This window comes from Agelaius tricolor, unplaced genomic scaffold (genome assembly GCF_023055355.1).
Source record: "Agelaius tricolor isolate 1412-34295 unplaced genomic scaffold, bAgeTri1.0.p SCAF_31, whole genome shotgun sequence".
NCBI lineage: Eukaryota > Metazoa > Chordata > Aves > Passeriformes > Icteridae > Agelaius > Agelaius tricolor.
The window spans coordinates 7,136,967-7,162,056 of record NW_027269291.1 but is presented as its reverse complement, the minus strand read 5'-3'; positions in this window follow the sequence as shown (position 1 = coordinate 7,162,056).

Genomic DNA, 25,090 nt, shown 5'->3' with positions numbered 1-25,090 from the left:
AGTAATCCAAAGAGGACTATTATCATCATTAGAAACCAAGCAAGGTGTATTTATTGCACATGCATGATACTCACTGATGCAAATTACCCTGTAAATTCAGAAGGAATCTGTATCATAGGAGTGGATGGACTGTTTCTATTGATATTTTGCTTAAAGCAGAAAATTAATTCTTTTGACAGCCAACTCATGATTGCAAGCTCACTTTCAACTACCGCTTTCAAACAGATGAAACATGTCTGTTTATAAAACGATACAGTACAGTACACAGTAGCAAGTCAGGTCATAGACATTGAAAAGAAAAAAACAGCTCAAAGGACAGATTCATTCACATCTACAAGCCCTCAAGAGTGTACAGGTCAAATGTCCCCAGAAAACTAGGCTGGTGGCGCAAATTCTCTATGTTGGCACCAGCAGAAGCAGCTGCTATCTTGATAGGATGCAATCTTGCTTACATCACCCTTCAGAGCAATCTTCTGTACCCCTGCCCAATACACCTTCTGCTCTATTCCTTGGACTTCACATTTGCATTTCTACAGAGTCCTGTCCTGCAAACTGACTCAAAGTTCAGGTAGTAGATTTCCAAGATTTAGAAATGTTGTGTGAGGTTCATTTATTTCATATTTCATTCCATCTAAGCAAACTGTAACTTTCTGAAGTGAAATATGTGGAGTATGTCACGTGTATTTTAATGTTAGCTCTGCTTCACATTAAAACTTCTCACAGACCCCTGTGATGCCTTGCTGCAAAAATATAGAGCTGCCAAGAGTGGTTGTGGGAAGTTAGAATTGCCAGAAAACCGTACAAACAATCTAACAATAGAGCCTTGGATTTCTGAATATAATTGCACCATGTAAAGTCAAAATATAATATTTAAATGATTTTAGATAATGATGAGTGTGGGCTAGAGAGAATCCAGATAGAATTTTATTTTTTTAAACAGTTCCGGGAAAAACATGGCCTTGACTTGGAAGTATAGCAGGAAATATTTTTATACAGCATGAGTTCTCATTACCTAATCATATGATTTGTAGACCTGAATTGGAAACCAGGAAAGAAACAAAGAAAAATATTCAAGCTATAAAAGATGGGAGTTTAAAATTTTCTTTGTATTTCTGATTAAAGCTATTAGGTAGCTAAATGGTCACCCATTATTTTAAAAAGCATCTGGACATTAAAAATAGGTAAATTTCTGCGGGACTTGGATGTCAGCTATTCCTGAAAAGCTTTCCAACCCTGAATCAATCCACTTAAACGCAGCTGTATTTCAGATGCTCAGTGGAACTGTCCATGTAATGCATATAGTTGACAAATAATCTGCAGAAAAAGCTAGATCGATTTGAAGATCTTTTCCTGTAAATGGTATTCACGTTATTTGTACAAACACACAGATGGGATTTCTGCTGTCTTCTTCAGGCCACTTCCTCCAGAGAGCTCTCCATCAAATCTCTCTAGTTCTACTCTTCTGGTGATCCAAAGTCAGCACTGGGATGGTCCAACTGCATGAATTACTGTCTGCTAGAGGTGCACCCTGAGGGCTTCTGTGTGCAGCATCACGTGAGCCCTACTAAAGTCACCCTGTTGGTATAAACTGAGCTAGCTGGACCTTAAGGGACAAGATTGTGCACTGATATTGTAAGAGAAATTAGGTACTAAGAAGGAGGCTGGAAGATTTAAATATTTCTGCCTCCAGCTTAAGCAACATTAAATCTTGGTCTTTATCTGAAAAACTAGGTGAATTAACCTATTTGGCATTCCTATGCCAAAAATGTCAGTAATACAACAAGAACCGTCAAAAGAGTAACAATTCCAATCATTACTTTGTAAAAGTAATTCATTGGAAGAAGTCGGGAAGAAGGATGAAACATGCCAATATCCTACCCTGAGAATCATTCTGTTGATTTGCACAGGTTTCTTATTATATACCCATCCAATGCATTGGACATGCATGCTTGTGATGATACAAATACTTGCAAAGCTTACCAGATAAACCATGTTCTCTTCAGACAGCAAAACATTTCTTGATGGTTGTGTTTGCTAATTACATTTAGACTCAATGTTCTTAAAGGTCTTTTCCAACCAAAGTGATTCCATCATTCTCTAAATCGCAGATCCTGCTTGTCTTGGTTGAGGGCAAATTTGGCAGCAATCCTCAAGAAGGGGTGATTTATTAAAAATATTGATCTAGTACTGATATCCAACTGTGACGGACAAAGGCTCCCTAACAGTTCAAAATTAGAAAGTGTATGTTTATTGCAACGCTGGGCAGCGTGCGGGATAGCTCCCAAATACACACTGTGATTTAGAGGTGATAACAGAGTCTTTTTATCTATACAAGTATTGAATACCCAAAAGACAAATACATATTCATAATTTAGGTACATCCCATCATTCCTCACTTCGTATGGTAATTAGTTCAAAAGCTATTAAGCACGCGTAGTTTGTTCCTCAAAATGAATCGGTGGTCCCTTTCATGGGGAGGGGTTCCAAAATGAGGAAATAAATGAAGTCTTCCTGGTTCTGAACTTTCTACATTTTCAATGCAAATATGACAAATGAACCCATTGGTAGAACTCCCATTCCCCATCTTCAATTGGTTTCAGAACAGAGGTGGCCTACAATTGTCTTATGTTCCTAAAAGCTATTTATGAGTTTCTGTATTCTTCATGATAAACCCAGCTAAGCCAACATGATGTTGACAAGCAATCAATTATTAGTTAACTACTAACTCTTAACTTCATCAAGGCCTACCTATTTATTTTGATAAACTCTAATAAGGCTTATCTCTTGACTAAAACCTCAGCTCCTCTAAAAACCCTAAATTTCTTTAAAGTTCATGTCTCAGGGGGCCCCCCCCCCAGAAAGCCCACCTACACGGCCCCTCCCCTCAACTGGTCTGGGAAACATTTCCTCTGAGAGAAGTGGAAAAAATCTGTTTATTTAACAGGGAAAGCACCCCCCAGCACAAAAATGAACAATACCAGGTGACAAAACTCAATCGCCGCTCTGAAGAGACAACAAATTCAGAAAGTCTCTCCTGTGGATGCTTGCTCTGTTATCAATCCCTCCGGCACTGGGAAAGGCTGCTGCCCAGAGTAGGCCCCCATAGGCCACAAAGTGCAAGCTCTCAGTGCTCTCCAGGTCCCAGTGTGGAGCAGGTTTGAACAGTTCCAAGAAAAGGGAAAGAAAAAAAGACAGTCCAGGGAAAACTCTGCCTCAGCCAGCTAAACCAACTGAAAAGCAAACAACACTCTGTTCTGCTCCATCAGTGCCCAGACAACACAGTGCAGCACAGAATGTGGAGCAGTGTTGCTTTTAGAAGGTGAGTGCAGCCTGTGATAACAAACTCCGTACTTCTTCTTCTCCCCACCTTTGCTCTCAGAAGCAGTCTTGAAGGCAGAGAATAGAATATCCAGCATTAACAGAACAGATGGCTGGGGATACAAGCATCATAAAGTCACCCTAGGACACTGCTCTACTGAGATATGTCACCAGACTATGCTAAGACAAAGTTTTGGAACTGCTAATTAAAATTCTACTATCACAGTGAAGCTGAGGAGGAAAGACAGCTCACTCCAGTTACCTTGTGGCATGCCAATACTTCCTTTCAATCACAATGGTTTTCGTCTTTAAGTCCGTGACATCACAGGCATAATTCAACATCTTTTGGGCAGGAAGGAAGATATTCTTCTTCTCATTATACTGATGGGTAAGCTGAAATGCAAAGCAGTTAATTCAAAGTGAAACAGCGATAAAGTCAATAGTAAAACTCACCACAGTTTTGTTTACCAACCCAAGTCCTTACTATCCCAAAATACAAGAACAGCTGTAAAAGCCTTGTGGTTTCTTAATTTTTTCCTATACCTACATGGGAGGGTAAGGGATAAATGATCCCAAACAATGGTAATCCACAACAAAGCATTCTTGACATCATATTCAGCTTTTGCATAGTGAGCTCTTCACCTGATCAAGTTATTCCATTGCAATAGTTTGGGGAGTATCTTAGAGGGCTGGCTGTTGTTTGGTTTAAACCATCTTGATCATTCAGGAACCCAGTAGCAATGAGAAAGTTCAAAATAAGATAGTGCTACGCAGTGATTTTCCTATATGACAGATGTATTTCTACAAGACAGAAGGCTGACCTAATGCTTCCCTACAACATGGCTGAAGTGGCATCCTGTTCCCCATAGGTTTTTCCGTTTAATTTTAGCAGCTTTCTTACTAGATTAATGAGCTGAACTAACTCAAAAAGGAATCAGATAAGTGCCAGAGCTTTAAAACAAACAACAACAACAACAAAAAAAGATGCAAAATGGTGATTTGTGGGTGCGTTTGAAAACAGAAATTTTTTTGTATTTTTCATAGAGACATGGCATTCTCTAGAATGATATTGCTCCAACGCTTTGAGTTTGGTTTTCTTTTTCCCCCTCAATTGTAAATGTTATGCATTCTTTTTGGCCAGTTCAGGAAATAGATTTTCTGATACGTGTGAAAGACAGTCTAAAGTTCCCCTCATTTGCCTCACGACCATTCCCAGGACAGACACTGGGACCCTAAAGACACCGATGGGAATTCTGGCCTGCCAGTAATGGATGAACACCAAAAATCCTGAGGCCCCTGAGCAGAGTTCTGGCCTGCCAAGTGATTGTTCACAGCTGTGTCTTCAGTGACTGCTTCTAGCAGGGCCTGCCAAAGGGCGACCCAGCCTATATGCTTGCACCTGCTTCACGACAATAGACCAGGAATTTTCCCACCTCTTGGCCAGATGAACTTGCTGGGGCAACTTGGTAGGCCCCCCATGGAAAATCCTTCCTCTGCTCCACTACCACCGTGAGGCACCGAGGTTGAAGCCCCCCTACCAAGGACTGAGACTGAGACACCTGTAATTCTGATGCAGGGGTGCTGGCCTGACTGAAGCAGGATGCCTGCTGAGTGTTGCCTACAGATGTGCCTACAGGACCTAGACTGGTTTCCCCCAGAAAGCAGTCCTGAAACAGTGGGTCCCACTCACTGCTGATACTGACTTATCCTGCTGAGAACATGGACTGTCTGGACCCGTCTTCAATACCTTTTTCCCCCTCAGCAATTTCAATAGACTTCTTGATTGGATCTGTTCCCCCTCAGCCATTTCAAGATTCTGTTTCCCCCCTCAGCAATGGACTATAATAGAACCTTGAGTTCACCAGGACTTAACCTTGAGTTAACCAGGCAGGGCCATTATCTTCCCAACGTGACTAGGCAAACTCTGTCGGCTGGACTATGAGGACTTAGTCTCTCCACATTTGGTAGCTATACTCCTGTCTTGGTTCAGGGCAAATTTTGGGGAGAACCCCCAAAGGGGCTCCTCTAGGAAAGCAGATTCATTTGGCCCCTCCCCTATGAAATATTAATCCCAATATTACCGGGTGGGACGTGCCTGGGCTCGTCTGACCCTTGCTGCTGGGCCAAAGGCGGCAGCTGTGATGTTTCACCTCAGAGATACATTTGGCCGGCTGCATCCTGCAGCTAGGCACTCACAACAAATCCAGGCATAGTAGAAACTCAGTTGACCTCTGGTGGAAAAGGTTCAGGGGACGGTGAAGAGAAAAAGGAGAGGATTCTGCTGTAGAGTTTTAATCCAGAGTTTATTCCAGGATGACAGACCTCTGAAACTTGTAACAGCTCCCAACAGAATCCAGACCGCATGGTCCCGTCTCCTTTTAAGCCCGGGGACAGGGGCAGGGGAAGGCACAGGTGAGCCAGCAACCAGGTGGGAGGAGGGGAAGGCTCAAAGGATAAAGACACTTGGACAGGCCAATGAGCCCGGACCTGAGGGGCATCTTTTGAACTTCTGCCAACCACACCATGACCCTGCTGGAATGTTAAGATTGATGGACAGCACTTAGCAGGAGGGCAAAGGGGGAGGGGAAAGGACAGGTTTCACCTATCCCAACACCTGAGGGATTTTCCTGTTTCCTGAAACAGGAAATGGCGTCACACTGCAACACTCCCCCCAACCGGTCCAGGAGAAAATAGCTCCTTGGAAAGAGGTGGAAAAAACCTGTTTATTAAACAATAAAACCTAAACAATATTGAACAATAAAACCCCTTGTTGCTCCAAAAGAGATGACAAACTGAGAAAGTCCCCTCCCTGGGTTGCAGTTCAGCTCACACAGGCTCTTATCAGTCCCTCCGGTGCTGGAAATGTTGCGGGCCGGGCCCGGCCTGGTGGGCCACAGGTGCTAGCTGCCGGTGCTCTTCTGGGTGTTCAGTCCAGAGCAGGTTTCAAGAGGTCCAAAGAAAAGGGAAAAAAGAAAAGAAACCACAGTCCAGGGAACTTCCTTGCCTCAGCAAGCTAAAACTAACTAAAAGCAAAGGAGAGCTCTGTCCCACTGTCTGTTCATCCACAGACAACACAGTCCAGGAGCAGGAATGTGGAGGAGTGAGTGCAGGGTCTGAAAACAAACTGCTGCTTCTTCTCTCCCCCCTTCACTCTCTGCAACAAGTCTTAAAGGTGCCAAACTTATGATGCAGCATAAACAGAACAAGATGATTGGGGTTAAAAGCATCATATAATCAGCTTAGGACAACTCCCTCTCTCTTTCTCCCCCTCTTTTCTATTCTTTTCCTCTCCTTAATTCCTTTCATGCATTTGCTGTGGTCATTCTATAAAGGTGCATTTCTTTGGATTGATACTGCAATCCCCTTTCCGTGTTGTCTGTTGCACTCCCAGATCAGTTAACCAACCATCACCACCCCCATTGGTATGAGCGGATCGTGACATTAAATTGGCATCATGGACAGGATTCTGATAGACAGAAGGGTCTGCAAGGCTGTTTGTAGTCTGTAACAGGGGAAGGACGGTTTGCTTCAGCCACACCTAGCCCCTCATCGCGAAAGGGTTGAACGAAGCTGGAAAGCAAGGAAAGCTCTTTGAATTTCCCACAAACTGCGCACGCCCAGGTGAAATACGCCCCCATACTCTATTGAGGGTTCTGTCTTTAGAATTTCCCAAAAAATCTCTTAGCGCAAAAGGGGAAACTGTTTTTGTTTATGTGTGAATTTGGACTGTCTGGGAAGGAAGGGACAACTTGAAGGAACTAAGCAGGGCCTCCCAGGGAGATTTGGTCTCTTCACCCAGCCAGGGAAGCAAAGGGGAGCACAGCAAAGGCTGTGAGATTGTCTAACTTAAGTTTGCACCTCCCTGTCATGGTTTTGGTCCCTTCATAAAATGACTGAAAACTCTAGCACAAAAGTTACAGCTGAATTTTCTGCTCTGCTTGCTAAATAGAATGCCAAGCCTTCTCCAAGGGGGGAGGTTTGGGCAGAGAACAGCTGGTTTAATTTAGAAAATGTCATAGATAGAATTTGTTCTTTACAACATGAAACAGAAGTTAAACTGGGCAAAAATAAAACCATCCTCTGCTCAGTTTTGGCAGCTTGTCTCACAGCAGCCATAGAAACCCTTTTTAAGCAAAGAAACGAGGAAATAGCAAGAATAGATTCCCTTCAAAACCTAGTTGAAATTTTGCAGAAAGAATTAAAGGAAGATAGAAATGAGATCTATAGGTTGCGAGCTGCCCTTAGAGAGGAACTTGCTAAGAATTCACATCATACTGATTCCTCTACAGAGCCAGAGGAAAAGGAAACTCCTGACGTTAAACAAATCTATCCCCGTCAGGAACTTGAGGCAGTAAAAAATTGGAGAGAATACTGCTGTCCTCGCTTGAGACCCTTGGTTCAAACAGAATAGAACTATCTTAATGATGAGGATTGTTGGAATGTTGGGGGACATAAGACAGATGATGCACTTTGGACCTGGTTAACATAAGAGATTTGATAACAGAATGCCTTGGCATAAACAAACGGAACTTTGAAAATTCGACCTGGATTGCAAGAAGATTAAATCAAACGGGTTTACTGGAAAAAGAAAATCCCATTAAACTCTGCAAGCAAGAGATGTTGTTATATGCGTAAGTTTGTGGATGTGATTTTAACCTAATCATTGTAGTACACATTACTAGTCTCCCTGCAATGGTATGTAAGTGCTTGTATCCCACAATCAAATTGGATTCTGATTACCGAGTGGGTCTCCCTGTCTCTCTGCATTGCCGAAAGAGGATCTTGACCCACCTATCACAACTAAACAAATACCGTTCAGTGCTACCGAATTAGCTAAGCTGTCAAAAGAATTCAGGCGCCTCCCACAAGAATCAGAGACAAATATGTCCTCCGAGTGTCCCTCGATGGTGGAGATCAAATTAAATTAACCGCAGGCCAGTGGGTACTGGGGACATGGAGCCTTCTTCACAACAGGAGATAAGGAGGTAAGCGTGACGCATGGTCCCTGACACAGGGTGCGTCTTTCTGGGCCGGGAGAATGAATCCTTTGGAACGGGGTGACCCCCTGGCAATCGTTGACACCACCGACCAGCTCTTAGAAAGTGTCCACAAAGCCGCCTGCCTGCAAAAGATTCATGAAAAGAAATTAGTTCCTGGTTTTGAATGCCCAATGCAATTACCTGTGAAGCCAGAACTAATGACCGATTGAACTCGTGGGCTTCCAGAAACACTTAGACATACAGCAATGACTCTACAGAAAACCATAATGGCTTTGAATCCTGTAGAAAGACTAGATAAGATTCCTCAGGAATTCCCCTGACCAAAGTGGACCTAGAGATCCTGGCTTCACTCCCTACTCTTCCCCCTCACAGCCCTCAGCTTCTCAATCTGATTCACCTGCCAGTAGCCATAAAGTTTGGACATGAGCTGAAGTTGCAGTAGATCTGATTAATTATTGTAGACAATATGGACCTATAAAAACCCCGGCATAGAAATCAGAAAATAACAAAGGTGTTTGGTTTATTGGGGCTCCTCACAGTGAAAATATAGAGAAAGGAAAACAGATCTCTAACTGCCACCGTTGGTGGTTGTTGGGAATTCAAAAGTGGGTCCCCAAAGAGGTGATGGATGGTTTGCCCCTTGATAAATTGCAGAAAATAATAAATAATTGGCACCAGCGAAAACCGAATCCATTGGCTCAACCCAGTGCACCCCTCCCTTCTCAGGGACAAAAACTAACCCTCCCCCAGCTTCTCCCACAGAACACAGGCAGTGAACCAAAACCAACAGGGTTTTCGGGAAACAAATCTCTCTGCCGCTTACAGGTGGGCAAAGGGGCGGAGCGTGGGTTTATTTAAGAATGCTCACTAAAAATAAATCAGGATATATATTAAGCCCAGCTATCACGGGCCTCCACAGGCTACTAGTAACCTTTTTGATTGACGTTGGGGCTCAAATCTCTGCACTGACAAAAAAGGATGCCCAGAGGTGTGGAATTGTTCCAACTAAGAGACAATGCTGTGTTCTTAATGCTCTGGGAACTACAGAATCTATGAATGTTGCCTTAGCCAAACTGAGGCTCCCTGGAAATGAGCATCAACTAGTCATCAAAATGGTAATTGGGAACATTCCAAATAATTGATTAGGAATGGGTGTCCTTGCTGGGAGGCAGTGGGAAGACTCTGAGGGATTTCTGTGGTCTTTTGGCACACTGCCACTTAACATTAGGCCGCTTCAAACCGCACCCTCCCTACCCTATAATCAAACAACTAATGTAAAACAATACCCTCTACCTTCTGGTGCCAGAGAAGGTATCAAAGCGGTTCTACAGGACTTGAGAAACCAAGGGGTAATAATTCACACACATTCTCCTTTTAATTCACCGGTATGGCCAGTCTGAAAAGCCAGTGGAAAGTGGAGATTAACAGTAGATTTTCGCAGGCTTAAAGCCAACACAGACCCTCTTACAGCACTGGTCCCAAACTTAGCTGAATTAATAACATCAATTCAAGAAAAGGCTCACTCAATCATGGCAATGGCAACTATGGATGTCAAAGACGTCTTCCTTATGATACCTATACAGCCAGAAGATATAGGGACCATTTTGCCTTCACATGGGAAAGGACGGCAATACACTTGCACTAGGCTTCCCCAAGGCTACAAACACTCCTCCACTTTGGCCCACCATGCTTTAGTTGAGGAATTAGAAAAAATACCCAAACCTGATCCTGCTGATCCTGTAGCTGATAATCAATACATTTAAGACACTCTGGGGGGGGGGGGGGGGGGGGGGCGGGGGGTGGGTGGTGGGGAGGGGGGAAGGATGAAATAGAGGTCGTAGGGAAACATCAGCAGAAAATAATCTCTCACTTAAAAAGTCTTGATTTGCAGATACCCGCAGAGAAAATTCAGAAACCTTCTCAGGAAGTGAAGATTTTGAGAATTTGGTGGAAAGGAGGCATGACATGTATTCCACCCGATACCCTAACCTCTTTAGATCAGATTCAAAGGCCTGAATTGAGGAAAGATCTCCAGCAAGCTCTAGGACTATTAGTGTTCTGGAGAAAACACATCCCAGATTTCTCAATAATTGCTAGGCCGCTTTTTGACTTGCTGAGGAAAAGAATGAAATGGGATTGGACTCCTTCTCAGGAAGAAGCATTGCAATTACTGATTTTTGAGGCAACAGCTCACCAAGCACTAGGCCCTATCCATCCCACAGATCCCTTTCAGGTGGAATGGGGATTTGCCTCCTCAGGGCTATCAGTACACATTTGGCAGTGGGGTCCCGAGGGTCCAACGGGGCCTCTTGGTTTTTATTCCTGTGGTTTCAAAGATGCTGAGAAAAGATACACTACCTGGGAAAAGGGGTTGTTTGTAGTTAGCTTAGCTCTCCTAGAAGAGGAAAAAATTGCATGACAAGAGCTTATTGTATTAAGAAGCCCTTTCAAAGTTATCAAAATTGTCACTAATGGGAGCCCCACCCCTCCCCCCCACCTGACGGGGTAGCCCAAAGGGCCTCAGTTAGGAAATGGTATGCTCAGATGGAAGGCTATTGTAATACCGTCTCACTAACGGAAGATGCTGCTAAAAATCTAACAATCCAAGGCACTGAGAGCCTGGTTAGCAGCCAAGATAAATCTGCCTCTGTAATCAAAGCTGCCCTTCCTTTCTCCCCCGAACAAGCAGCAAGTTCTTGGTTCACAGATGCCTCTGCAAAACGGGAAGGGAAGGTATGGAGATCTAGAAGAGCTGTCTTACACAATTCATTTGGTGAAAGAATCATTACCGAAGGGGAAGGCAGCGCTCAGGCTGGGGAACTCATAGCTGTTTGGAGTGTTTTCCGATGTGAGGCACAGAACATTTCTCTTGTCTGCATTTATACCGACTCTTACGCAGTGTACAAAGGTTGTACCGAGTGGCTTCCTTTCTGGCAGCAAAATGATTGGGAAGTTCACAGAATTCCAGTGTGGCAAAAGGAAAAGGGGCAAGAAATTTTAGATGTTGCAAGCCAAGGAAATGTTGCTATTGGTTGGGTAGCTTCTCAGCAAACAGATGGAAATCCAGCAGGAGAGTGGAAGAATAGAGCTGATGAACTAGCAAGGCTCAGCCCCCTGAAAAAGGAACTCATTCCTGAGGACTGGGATCAACTATTAGAATGGCTGCATGGAAAAAGACAGCACCCAGGTGCGAAAGATTTGTACAAAGAAGCTCATGCTTGTGGTTGGCTGGTTACCAGGGAAATGTGTAAAACATGCGTATCGGCCTGCAAGCAATGTCACAGGTGACTGGAGAGACATCCTTGAGAAGATGACCCTCTGCATTTAAGAAAGGGTAAAGGCTTATGGGACGCGTGGCAGGTAGACTATATTGGCCCCTTTAAGAAGTCAGGAGGTAAACACTTTGTGCTAGTAGGAGTAGAAAGTGTATCTGGGTTGGTTCAAGCTGATGCTTTGAAAAGAGCTACAGGTGATAATGCGGTTAAAGCTTTGCAGGGGTGGTTTGGAACTTTCCCAAAGCCACAGGAAATTCAATCTGATCAGAGGTCCCACTTCACTGCTAGAGGTGTACAGCATTGGGCAAAAGGTGAAGGAATTAAGCGGTCTTTCCACAGCCCTTTCCACTACCCTCAAGCTAAGGGGATCTTAGAAAGGACCAAGGGTTTTTTGAAAGGACTTGTGAAGCCCCGGGAGGGAAATTGGGACGTTCGGTTATGGGAAGCTGTTAAAAGAGTGAACAGTAGATGGGGGGTGAATGGATGTCCCAAAATCACTGCCTTTTGCCCAACAGCTCCAAGCATCGTTCCCTTACTACGGCGACCTGACGATTCAAAAAGTCCAGCACATTACCCTGGACAACCTGTTCTGGTGGACCTCCCTACTGTAGGGGAAGTAGCACTAGTGCTGAAAACCCCTCTGAAGAAATATGCATGGGTAGCCTCTGATGCTCTAGGGAAAGAGCATTGGATAAATACACGCTGGATAATCCTATCATTTTAACTCTTTTCTGCCCTCAGTGGAAGGATTTCTGTTGTTTTTACTTTTACAGAAGAACCCTGAGGAACATGAAAATCATCTGAACCATGATAACACTGGTGATGCTTTTCTGCATCCTACCACAATTCCATGGACAGGATCCTGCTGAGTGGTTGTGGTCTGAAGCTACCCTCCATCCCACTAATGTTCTAGGAGCGTATCCCAAGGGTGGCCACCCAAACCTAGAGCCTCTAGTGCTGCATGACCCCCAGGTATATGGTCCAAGTGAGTGGGGATGGGATCAGAAGGACTGGACTAGAGCCCTAACTGGAACAATTGGTGAGTCGATTGTGGAAGCATGCAGAAAAATGGAAGGATCTCTCTATGAGAAATCCACCTCCATCACAGTTGCCGGAAATTTTATGGAACCAGATGGGAAAAATGATCTGGATATCCCTTCAGCGAGACTGTGTCCTACAAACAAGTGGGAGTGTGCCAAACAAATTCCCCTTACTCTGTGTTGCTGCCAGGAGTATGTTGGTAATTACACTCTAGGTCGCAAAACGAACAATGTTGCAAGTACAAAGGATTGTAAAAATGAACCAATTGATTGCTGGCATAATTTGACGTTAACTAAACCGACTTAAGTGACATGCCGCTGGCAAAATAACTTGACCAACCTGTTAGGTTGAAAAGGCTTAGTTCATAAATTTAAGATAGACGCTATAACAAAACCCACGCTGAGTACCGTAGTTACATCCCAGTGGAATAGACGGGACTGAGAGCATGAAGCCCACACTGAGCACCATAGTTACACCCCAATGGGTAGAAGGGACTGAGAGCACAAAGCTGACATTGAGTACAGTAGTTACATCCTAGTGGGCAGAAGGGACTGAAAGTCCCCTTAGTCAATGTGGCCTTGGTCCCAAGCTTTTGTTCACTTGGCAGGAATGGGAAAAACAAAAAGCCTGGCAGCTTCAAGGGGGAGTGGGAGAAGGAATTAGCCGAAGGATTTGTGGAACTGCTTATAGCAAAGCAATCTCAATCAGTGTTTTGACAGATCAGACAAATAAGCGTGAACAGGTTTGTACGCCCCCAAGCGTACAAGACTGTTGGCACAATTTTACATTAACACAAACTGCAGAAGTAGTTTGTCTTTGGTCCAAAACTAGTGAAGGCTTTTAAGTTGATAATAAATGGTATGAACCAACCTTCTACTACCACCACTCCAGCCCAAGCACCGCTTATGCTTAGCCTGAGAAGTTTTGAAATTGGACCATATATAACCAGGAAAACTGGTCAACAACACATATTGTTCAATCTGGCACAGTCTCTTAAACAAGTCAAATTGCTGATGATGCAAAACAATGTCTCAGAAATTCAGCCGGCCTGTTTGCCTTTTTTGCGGACTTCCTTTGAGGGTTGGACCACCTGGCTGCAAAAACAGAAAGTCCGTTTTTTCTTTAAAAACAGACACTAAGAGACATAACCGGTGTTTTGGGAACAGGTTTTGGAATTCTAAATAGTATTGATTCTGAAGTACACTAATGGATAAATTGGCTGCCACAAAATGGTTAGAGATTTGACCAAATTAAAACAACCACTGCAATCATCCTTATTGGCTTTGGGAACACAGCAGGGCTTGCTATCAAACATATTACCAGCTTGGGAAAAGGTAAATGTAAGTGATCACAAATTGGTAGACTGATGCACTCGGTGCTACACCAAACAACCTTTCTTTGGCTCTTAGCTGTATCCAGGCACAATTGTCGATGCAGTCAGTTGCTGCCTCAATGATAAGAGAAGGTGAAGGCAATTTTCCTACTGCAATTCAGAAAAGAATTTGGGACAGTGCCACTGATTTTGAAAGAGAATTCCAGTCCTGGTGGAACTTGGTGAATTTTACTTATCACCCCATTACAAACACAGCCACAGCTCTTGCGTTAACCGTACGCAATGCCTCAGTGCATTTGAGATTTCCTATTATTGCATTAGAGCTAAATCATGATGGAGCTATTCCCAATCTTTCTGAACATAGACAATGGGCCCATCAAACTGGTAAAAAATGGCAACATGTTAATTTGGAATCTTCTATTGTCCGAGAACTAGGCTTCATCTGTGAAAGTAATGCAATTACAGCTCAGGATGTTTGTTTGGACACAGAACAAAATATCTGTCATTTTGAAATTCATCCTAACGAGACTTTCGAAACAGTCCTTAAATATATAGGCAATGGGTGTGGGTGCTTTAGAACTGCTTGTGATACGGTATTTGTAGAAAATGCAGTAATGGATAGTAAAAATCATTCAAATTGTTGCGCTTGTAACTTTACAAAATTGAGGGATGTGATTTTTCTTCAGAAGCTCCAGTTACCTCCCATTACCTTTTTCAATCCAATTAAAGAGTGATTCACAAACTATTACTGTCCTAGGGTGACGTTATGATGCTTGTATCCCCATCCGTGTGTTCTGTTGATGCTGGATATCATGTTCTGTGCCTTCAAGACTGGCTGTGAAGAGCGAATGTTTTGTTTTGGTTTTGCTATCAGCCGCTCCCCCACAGCTGGCACGACACAGAGACAGGGCAGTACATGGGTGCTGCTTTTGCTTTTTGCTTTGCTTTTCGCTTTGCTCTTGCTTCGGCTTTGCTCCTGCTTTGCTCTTGCTTTTTTGCTCCTGCTCATTAGTTAGTTTAGCTAAGCAGTCCAAATTTTCCCTGGACTGTTTCTCCTTTCCCTTCTTTGGACCTACTCGGACCTGCTCCGGACTGGGACCTGGGAAACACCGAGAGTTTGCACCTTGCGGCCAAGGTGCAGCAGCTACCCCAGCACAGGACAGACTGATAACAGAGCGAGCACTCCCAAGAGAGACTTTCTGAAGTTGTCTACTTTTTCAGAGCGGTGAAAGAGTGGTGCCATCTGGTATTGTTCCTTTTGTGTGCTGCGGGGTGCTTTGCCTGTTACAGAAACAGGTTCTTTCCACTTGTTTCCAAGGAATCCTTCCCGACCCGGTTGGGGGGAGGGGCCGTGTGGGTTTGTTTTCTGGAGGGTCCACCTTTTGGAGGTTTTTTCTCCCAAATTTGCCCTAAACCAGGACATTTACCTACTCCCATTGGGATGAACATTACTTTGGTAAAGCAATCTTTGCTTCATCAGGACTTCATTGAAATATTGGAGAAGATCAAGAAGAATAGACAGAAAGCACTGGTAACTGTTCATCACAATGTGAAAGAAATACACCATGTCATAGAGAGAGTAAGAAAAGATGCTGAACACAGGTGGTAGGATACTCTTTTTGGGTGGTCACCTACTGCCACAAGAGTCCTGAACAGTATGTGTCATCCCATCATTGCCCTTTTGCGTTTCGTTTTGATTGGGGTTTTTTAATCAGCAATCTTATTCATTATGAATTGGAGAATGATGAAAGAGTTAACAAAATTGATGTCTGTCATTAATGCACACAACTTGGCTGATGTCCTTTTCACTGTGGCCATCTCCAAGACTATTGACACAAGGCGACTATAAATGAGAGGATGTGTTTTGAAATCGTCTTCAATTTTCTTTGAAGATTATAAGAAAATTACTTTTGATTTTTGGTGAATTGTTTTGAAAAAAAATATTTTAAATGAACTGTTGTTGATTTGTTTATTGCTTTATTGCCTTTGATTATTTGTGATTAGTTTCAGATATTTGAAAAAAATGTTTCAAAATAATATGGTCTAAATTACTGTTAATATATTTGTTTCTTGTTTCCTTACCCCCGCCTTTTTTTATCTTTTCTTGTCCTTCCCTTCTCTCTCTCTGTCTGACGTATTGTCTCTGCTTTCCAGGATATGCTACCAATGCGCGACAAGTACACAACAATAGTACAGAACACTGCTGATGAAGACCCTTTGAAGCCTGTCGTGAGTCACCAGGTGCTGTGAAAGACGGTCTGAGGTTCCCCCCATTTGCCTCACGACCGTCCACAGGACCAATATCAGGACCCTGAGGACCCCGATGGGACCTCTGGCCTGCCAGTAATGGATGAACACCAAAAATCCTGAGGCCCCTGAGCAGAGTTCTGGCCTGCCAAGTGATTGTTCACAGCTGTGTCTTCAGTGACTGCTTCTAGCAGGGCCTGCCAAGGGGCGACCCAGCCTATATGCTTGCACCTGCTTCACGACAATAGACCAGGAATTTTCCCACCTCTTGGCCAGATGAACTTGCTGGGGCAACTTGGTAGCCCCCCCATGGAAAATCCTTCCTCTGCTCCACTACCACCGTGAGGCACCGAGGTTGAAGCCCCCCTACCAAGGACTGAGACTGAGACACCTGTAATTCTGATGCAGGGGTGCTGGCCTGACTGAAGCAGGATGCCTGCTGAGTGTTGCCTACAGATGTGCCTACAGGACCTAGACTGGTTTCCCCCAGAAAGCAGTCCTGAAACAGTGGGTCCCACTCACTGCTGATACTGACTTATCCTGCTGAGAACATGGACTGTCTGGACCCGTCTTCAATACCTTTTTCCCCCTCAGCAATTTCAATAGACTTCTTCTTCTTGATTGGATCTGTTCCCCCTCAGCCATTTCAAGATTCTGTTTCCCCCCTCAGCAATGGACTATAATAGAACCTTGAGTTCACCAGGACTTTGAGATCTTCCCAACGTGACTAGGCAAACTCTATCGGCCGGACTAAGAGGACTTAGTCTCTCCATGTTTGGTAGCTATACTCCTCTCTCTTTCTCCCCCTCTTTTTCATTCTTTTCCTCTCCCTGATTCCTTTCAGGCATTTGCTGTGGTCATTCTATAAAGGTGCATTTCTTTGGATTGATACTGCAATCCCCTTTCCAGGTTGTCTGTTGCACTCCCAGATCAGTTAACCAACCAACCAGTTAACCAACCCCTTGGTATGAGCGGATCGTGACAATACCTTCTTTCAAGCTGCACTTGGTTCTAGTCCATAGAAGCACACTGGTAGGTAAAAGTAGACTCTAAAAGATAACATTCAAAATGTATTTCCCTTGTCTTCCCATTAAAGCAAGTGAAGAAAGCAGGCAGGAGATCTTCAGATAACATGCTATGCAAATTGAAAAGATTCTGTCCTTATTTGAAGCAACTGAGGAACTCACACAATGAAATACAGTTCAGACAGATGGAAGGGTCACAGATGATGTCAAATCTGTACTTCCAATGTTTGAATGAAGCAAGATTTCTTGAAGTACAATCCTATACAATGAAGGTGAGTTTGCAGAAGCAATTGAACTGGGTCTGTTTTATAAACACAATGTTTTCTAAGTAACTGAGGATTCAGAAAGGCAACCTTGGAATTTAAAGGATTTAGAAACATACAAATACCAAGACTGGCAGTTCATTAGCTTTAACAGTCTCTTCAAATAAGATCTATTTTTAACTTCTTCTTGTAGTAGGTCTGAAGACATTAGGAACGATGCAATAAAACAAAACAAACAACAAACCAAAACAAAACCAAAACAGCTTTCTCAAAAAGCTTGGAGAAACCAGAGAAATTATGATTTTTAGGGGTTAAGTAGTCCTTTAAAAGTTGTCTCTGGGAAAAGAGATAAAAAACCACTAATTGACTGGGGAGTATATTCCAAACCTGTACTGAAGCATGTAAGGGACAAGAGCCGGTAATAAAACTACTATGCTGGGTTCATCTGTTAAAAGCATTCCAGAATGGTTGAAATTATCAATCACATAAGGTGGGATTAAAAAAAAAAAAAGAAAAAAAGAAAAAAGAAGAAAACATAGAGAAAAAAATATTTTGAAGATGTTTTCCCATTCCCAGATGGCATAACAACTTTATTTCATTTTGTTCCTAAGACTGATTAATAGCTTATGAAGTGTTTTACAATTGAGAGTGAGAGTGTTCACACTAACCGTACAATTTGGATGGATCTCTTTTACTTTGCACAGCAGCAGATACGGTTTAGCACTCCACAGCTCAGTCCCCAAAAGTGAATGGGTGTGGCAGATTTAACCTACCTGGCCAGTCCACCAGAATGCTTAATTATCTTGGAAAATGCTTTGCTCTATCTCATTATCTGGACATGTCTCTCTAGCTCCGCTTTGAGCTCCTTGATCTTTCATCGACAGGATGAGATCCAATTTAGCTTAGCAAGGACATAGCCTTTCAAAACCACATCTTTTATCTTCTGCATTCATCCAAGTACATTTCTACTGCAGGGAACCCTGTGGAAGATCCTAGTTGTTTTGTTTCTCAGATAGTTGTTGCATAAAAGAGCTCTTCTTTTAATTTTTTCCCTGCTAAAGGATAGGCTCTGTACTTAACTGATTGTGATGCTAACTCATTATCATCTATTCTTCAGTCGTACAGAGTAGGCAGCAAAGTTTTCTTCTGAAGACATTCATTTAATGAGAAATGCTGAAGGTCTGACTTTACTTGCAAAGGTCACTGATTGACCGGTTGCAAAATTGTTAAGTCTAGTAAGAGCAGGAAAAGTGTGCTGTTGCTGTGCCTGTAAATGTCGTGTCAGCTGCTGTTGGGATAAAAAGCATGAGCATAAGAAAACATGGATAGAAAAGAAATTTGTTGTGATTTCTGCACAAGAGGAAGTATGAAGCACTTATTTCAGTGGCTAAGACAGTATCATCATTGGGCCAGTTCTCTTCAACATCTTTTGAACAACCTGGACACAGCACTTGAAGGAATATTAAGACAGTTTGCCAAAGACACTAAATTGGGAGGAGCTGTGAACTAACTCCCTTGAGGGCACAGAGACCTTGCCGAGAGATCTTGCCAAATAGGAGAGATGGGCAATTCTTGCTGGCTGGGAGTCTATGCACAAATCACAAAAGGGGCGGGACTGCTGGGGATGGCGTCTCAAGCTGGTTTTTTTCCAGCATCAGTCTCATTACATGGTGATGACAATGGGAAGCTGCCAGCAGCTCACGTCCCCAGCAGCAGACAAAGAACTTAATGTTACAACTGACTTGAAAAGTTTTTTGACCAATCACACAAAGCAAAAGCATATTGACAGTACTTCTATCCAATCACTATAAAGACATGTACCTGGGCTTAGAACAATGCTCGCTTCTTTCGAATAAAAGACCTGCTTGTAAGCCTTAAGATACAATGTACAGAGCTCCATTATTAAGCTTAGAACTACCTAACATCACGCTAGATATACTTTGCTGTAGCTTAGGGAGTTATTCTAGACAAGCATTAATACACAGACCATTGTTCCATTTGTCCTTACTTTTCTACTTCTCATCTAATTTTTCTGCTGACAAACCTTATGACTACTGCTTAGCTCCAATGACAGTTCTGCTGTCTCTGAGGCCTTCCTTTTGCAGCTTTCCCAAACCCCTCTGTTTTTGAGGATTCCCACAGGCAATCACCAACCAGATGGAGTGGAACAAGGGCAAGTGCTGGATTCAGCACCTGCAACAGGGCAATCCTGGTGGGTGTATAGACTGGGGAGGGAGCAAGAGGCTGGGAGAAGCACTGCAGAAAGGGACCCAGGCTCCTGGCCAATGGCAAGCTGAATGTGCATCAGCAGTGCCCTGGCAGCCAGGAGGGCCAAGCCTGTCCTGGGGTGCATCAGGCACAGCATCACCAGCTGGGCAAGGGAGGGGATTGTCTTGCTCTGCTCTGCTCTGCTCTGCTCTGCTCTGCTCTGCTCTTCTCTTCTCTTCTCTTCTCTGCTCCGCTCTGGGGCGGAATCACCTTGGTATTAGAAAGTCCTCAAATGAGGTCTACAAAGACAGGACTCAAAGAAATGGCATGCAGCTGAGTCAGGGGAGGTTTAGGTCGGGTATCAGGAAAAAGTTTTTAACCCGAGAATGGCTGGGCACTGGAAGAGTCTCTCCAGGGAGTGGTCACACCATCACAACTGTCTGAGTCTGGGAGTTCAAGGATGGCCCCAGGCAGGGCCAGGAGTTGGACTGATGATGATCCTGATGGGGTCCTTCCAATTCAACAGATTCAACGACTCAATGGTTCTGTCCTGGCCACTCAAGGTATATTGCTTGGTCTCATCAGATTTTGATCTGCTCTTGTTGTTGGTCAGACTTTGTCCCTAGTGGCTAATGATATTTATCACAAAAGACAAAGTGCCTTTTCTCAATTTTCTCAAGCAATTGGAACATGCGCCTTAGAATCCTAAAAAAGTCTTTTCTTTGAAACAACACTGTAGTGTTTTTCACTGCCCAGTAGTCTTTCCAGATCTTAAGGAGAAAGAAGGCAAAATGAGGGGACGTATTACAATGAATGATTGTCAGTTTTCCGGTTCTTTAGCAGTATATTTGTACTTCCACTATTCTTTTCTGTAAAATCATGGTTTTCTATAGTATCCAATTTTCTAGCAAGACACATTTCTGCAACTGAGCCCATCAGTCTTTGTGAAAAGATATTGTCAAAAGTACAAAACATATGACTAGGCAGTGACAAGTGAGGGAAAAAAGGAGTATGAGAAGCAGCTGCATGATACTAAAGTGAGACAAGAAGGAGGAGAAGGTGCTCCAGTTGACAGAGCAAAGAATCCCCCACAGTCCCTGGAGGACATCATCATCAAGCAGGTTGTCTCCCAGCAGTCCCTGGAGAACCGTGGAGGAACACAATGGAGCTCGTGGGGAGCTCCATGCCACAGCAGGTGACTGTGCCTTGAAGGAAGCTGCAGCTTGTGGAGGGAGAGAGGGCCAGAAAAGCATCCTTGACCTCTTGGAAGAGTGGAAGAGTACGTGCAAATCTTCAACAGCTGCTAACTCTAATCTATTCTCTTTCCACTTCTTGTCTTAGGTAAGTAAGAAGACAACGCAAGAATTAGAAGCCTAAATTCTTTTGCTTGAGGCTCCCATTCTTTCTGCCATTCTCTTCCAATTTAGTTTGAAGTAAAACTCATGATAAAGTTCTTAAGGCTTGATGTTCAGGCTTTTCAGAAAATAGGGAGTGCAAATAACTCTTGTCACTGTCATTTTTTTCAGAGAAGGAAAAAAGGGAAATTACTGGTTTTCAAGGACTTACGGAAATCCATTGGAAACGGTGGTGAGACTGAAGAGTTTACTTAATCTGAAAAGAGAATGTCGTGGAGCTACCTCAGCTCTGTACAAGTTTTTTTACCAGGAAGTCTAGACTTTTAAACAGACTAAGGACACAATAGTTATCTCTGGGAATATTTTAGTATGTATAGTACATTCATCTTTAAATAGTTCTATCTGTTTGACAGTTATGACTTGGGCTTTAATTTTGATGTGAAAAGAAATATTTGTGATTCAGATCATTTCCATTTCTGAAGCATTTCAGTTGTTGACTGGTTTTGCTGTCTCCTGAGGGCGGGAAAATAGTCTTTGTACCAATACTGAAACAAACTAGATGGAAAAATTTGTTTTCCTCATTCTTTTCTGTCTATTTGAACAGGCACAGCAGCAAGACCACTGCTATGAGTCTGAGTGGCCCTTCCACTCCAGGATGACAAACTTGTAGTGGCTAGTATGTTATTTGCACCCATTTCTGATGCCGGCTGTTAACTGTTGTGCAGAAAGATCTGTCAACCTTTTTCCCAGGAAGACACTTCTGAATTGCTTCACTTGTCTCTGAAGCAGAGAACTAAGCTGGCACTCCATTTCTGAGATCTTGCTGTGGTAGCCCCCAAACCCATTTCTTTCAAATGCCTTTTACTTTCAACCCAAGCACTTCATTACTTCATGATGTAATCTCTTGTTCTTAATGTTCGGGAATTGTTTTAGACTGATAAGAACATATTGCAGTAAGCAGGTAGAACATCTATCTTAAGCAGTATCCATCACTTGGCTTTGGTTCATGTATCATAACATCTGCAAGGCATGTCATTTACAATCAATGGATGGGCTGGGGTAACGGGCCACAGGTTTAGGAATCTTTCTCCAATTAATTTTGCGTTAAAATTTAGCTCTTATCATTTCAATTGGGTCTTTATTAAAACAATCATCTATTTATTACCTGTACCACAATGACCAGTGTACCTGTACCACAGTCAACAGTGGCTGAGCATCCTACAGCAATTCCAAGAAGAAGAATGGTCTGAGCCCCCAGTGCAGCACAAGAAGTCTGTCATCAAGCCAGAGTCCCGCAGGCATTTTCTCAGCCTGGAGAAGAGCAGACTCCGGGCAAATTGTTAGAGCAGCTCTCCAGTAGCTGAAGACAGCCTACCAGAAGGAGGCAGGTGAGCTACACAAGGGCACGGAGCCATAGGAAAAGTGTGGATGGCTTTAAAACCTGAAGAGGATAGGTTTCCTTTGGCTATTGGGAAGAAATTCCTTGCCAAGATGGTTGTGAGACACTAGAACATGTTGTGGGTGACCAATTCCTGGAAGTGATCAAGGCCAGCTTGAATGGGTCTTTGAGCTTAAGGCGCTCTAGTGGAAGGTGTCCCTGACAATGACATGCTGGGGAGGACGTAGGTGAATTTAAGGTCCCTTCCAAAGCCAACCATTCCATTATTCTATGGTAATCATTCTGTACAGTAGCAGTAAGAAGTTGAAGCTAGAAATAACATATTCATGCTGAGAAACTGCTATCCAAGGAGTTGAACGGTTTGGGTCTCACATTTATGGGCCATTTAGCAATACTATATCTAATATCTAGTCCTCGCTCTTTATCATACACGCAAGTATTTTATCATTAACGTTTCTGACATTTGGGAATTTTCTTCCCTTCTCTTTCTTTCTTTCTTTTTTTCTTTCTTTTTCTTTCTTTCTTTCTCTTTCTTTCTTTCTTTCTTTCTTTCTTTCTTTCTTTCTTTCTTTCTTTCTTTCTTTCTTTCTTTCTTTTTCTTTCTTTCTTTCTTTCTTTCTTTTCTTTCTTTCCCCCACTTCCTTCCTTCACTGCCTTCCTTCCATTATGTCCTTCTTTCTGCCAAGTCCTTCTGCCACTTCCTTCCCTCCCTCCCTCCACTTTGATGTTAATTTGCAAACTGTCAAGTAGTTACAGGAAATTACTCTTCTTTAAATATCATTTTGAAGCTTAGAAATGAATAACAAAATTGTGTCAAAACAGGGCATTTAAAAGCCATCTGAAAGTGAGAACTAGCTATTGAAAAGACAAAAATACAAAAATGAAATGATGGAGTGGATGGTTTGAAGGGATATTCTTTGTATGGCTTTGATACAAAGGAGGATCTCAATTTTTACACCTTCTAAAAACACATCTTGAAACTTACTACTTTTCGTGACAAAAATATTTCCAAAACAAGGAAATTGATTTATGCAGATGAAAATATCATCTCCCAAATAGTCATCATCAAGTCCAAAAATTACCTTGCTTTTTACATAGTAAGATTTATGGAGATTTCTATTCTCACACAAACAAAGAAGAATCTCTCAAATGACTAGAAAATTTTTAAAAGCAAAATAACCTTGAAGAAAAAAGATCCAAAAAAGAGCAGGGAATTATATACGTCCACACTTGTTACATGTTGGTTACTAATATTGGCTCTAGTTTGTTGGCGAGTACACTTCCCATTCACGCACGCAGACACCCCTCTTCCTCCTGCACACAGATGTGTGATATTGGGTCTCAAAGAATGGACTATTTGCTCTTAGATAGGTTTTGGTTCTCAAAGTCAAAGCGTAGTCTTCCTGGCTCTATTACCAGGATTTTGTTCCGGGAAGGGAATGTGCTTGTGCCTGTTAGAAATGGGGAGGAGGGGACAGAAAGCAAAGCCATTTGAAGACAACCTGCAGCAGAACTAAGAAAGAAGGGTGCTTCTTTACTGCACAGCAAAAGAAATATCGGGAGTAAAATGGAGGAAAACTTGAGGTGCTGATAGAGTTTCTCCTTGTGACAGCTTTCAAACGTACAGAAAACAGCACTTCCTCATTCTCCTGCCTTTTCAATTCACATTAACATTGGAAGAAAAGGGGTTTTGGACAACTTTCTTTTGCTTCTTGCTAAACACTCTGCTGACACTCCGTGCAACTTCCAGAAAAAGATCGGGGATGCTTTTTGTACTGGGACAGTTGCTCCTTGCGAGACATAGTAGAAAAGCTTTTTGCTAAGATGTAGGCGACAAGAGACGCAGATTCAGAGATACGGAGCTCTCCGAAGGTAAAGGCCTCTAGCGGGCGTCTTTCCGCAGAAGCAGTGCTCGGGATCGCACCGCGACCGGCACAATGCTCTGTGTGCAAAGAAGCGGCTTCTTCGCCTCCGGGAGACGGAGACCGCGGCCGCGTCTTTAAAAGCCAAGAAAAAAGTCGCACAACATGGGGAGTGTGTGTGCAGCTCTCAAACTTAAAGAAAACAGTACCTTACCTCTCTCCTGCCTTTTCCATTCACATTACCATTCAAAAAGAAGGAGTTTTGGACAACTTTCTTTTGCTTCTTGCTAAACACTCTGCAGACCTCCGTGCAACTTCTAGAACAAGAGCGGAGATGCTTTCCGTACGGGCACAGTTTGTCCTGGCAAGACATAGTAAAAAAGCTTTTTGCTCAGTTTTATGCGACGAGAGAGGCAGAAGGCAGAGTAAAGAGCTCTCCGAAACGAAGCCCCCTGCCAGGGCGTCTTTCGTCAGAAGCCGCTCTCCGGAGAACACCGCCACCGGCACAATGCTCTGTGCGCGAAGAAGCCGCTTCTTCGCCTCCGGGAGATGGAGAGAACGGCAGCTTCCCAAAGGCGAAGATGCAAGCCGCAGCACACCGATATAGCGTGTGCAGCTTTCAAATTGATAGAAACGAGTGCTTTAGCATTCTCCTGCCCTTCCATTCACATTATATTCGAATAAAAGGAGTTTTGGGACACGATGTTTTTCTTCTTGTTAAACACTCTGCAGTCCTCTGTGCAACTTTTAGAAGAAGATCGGGG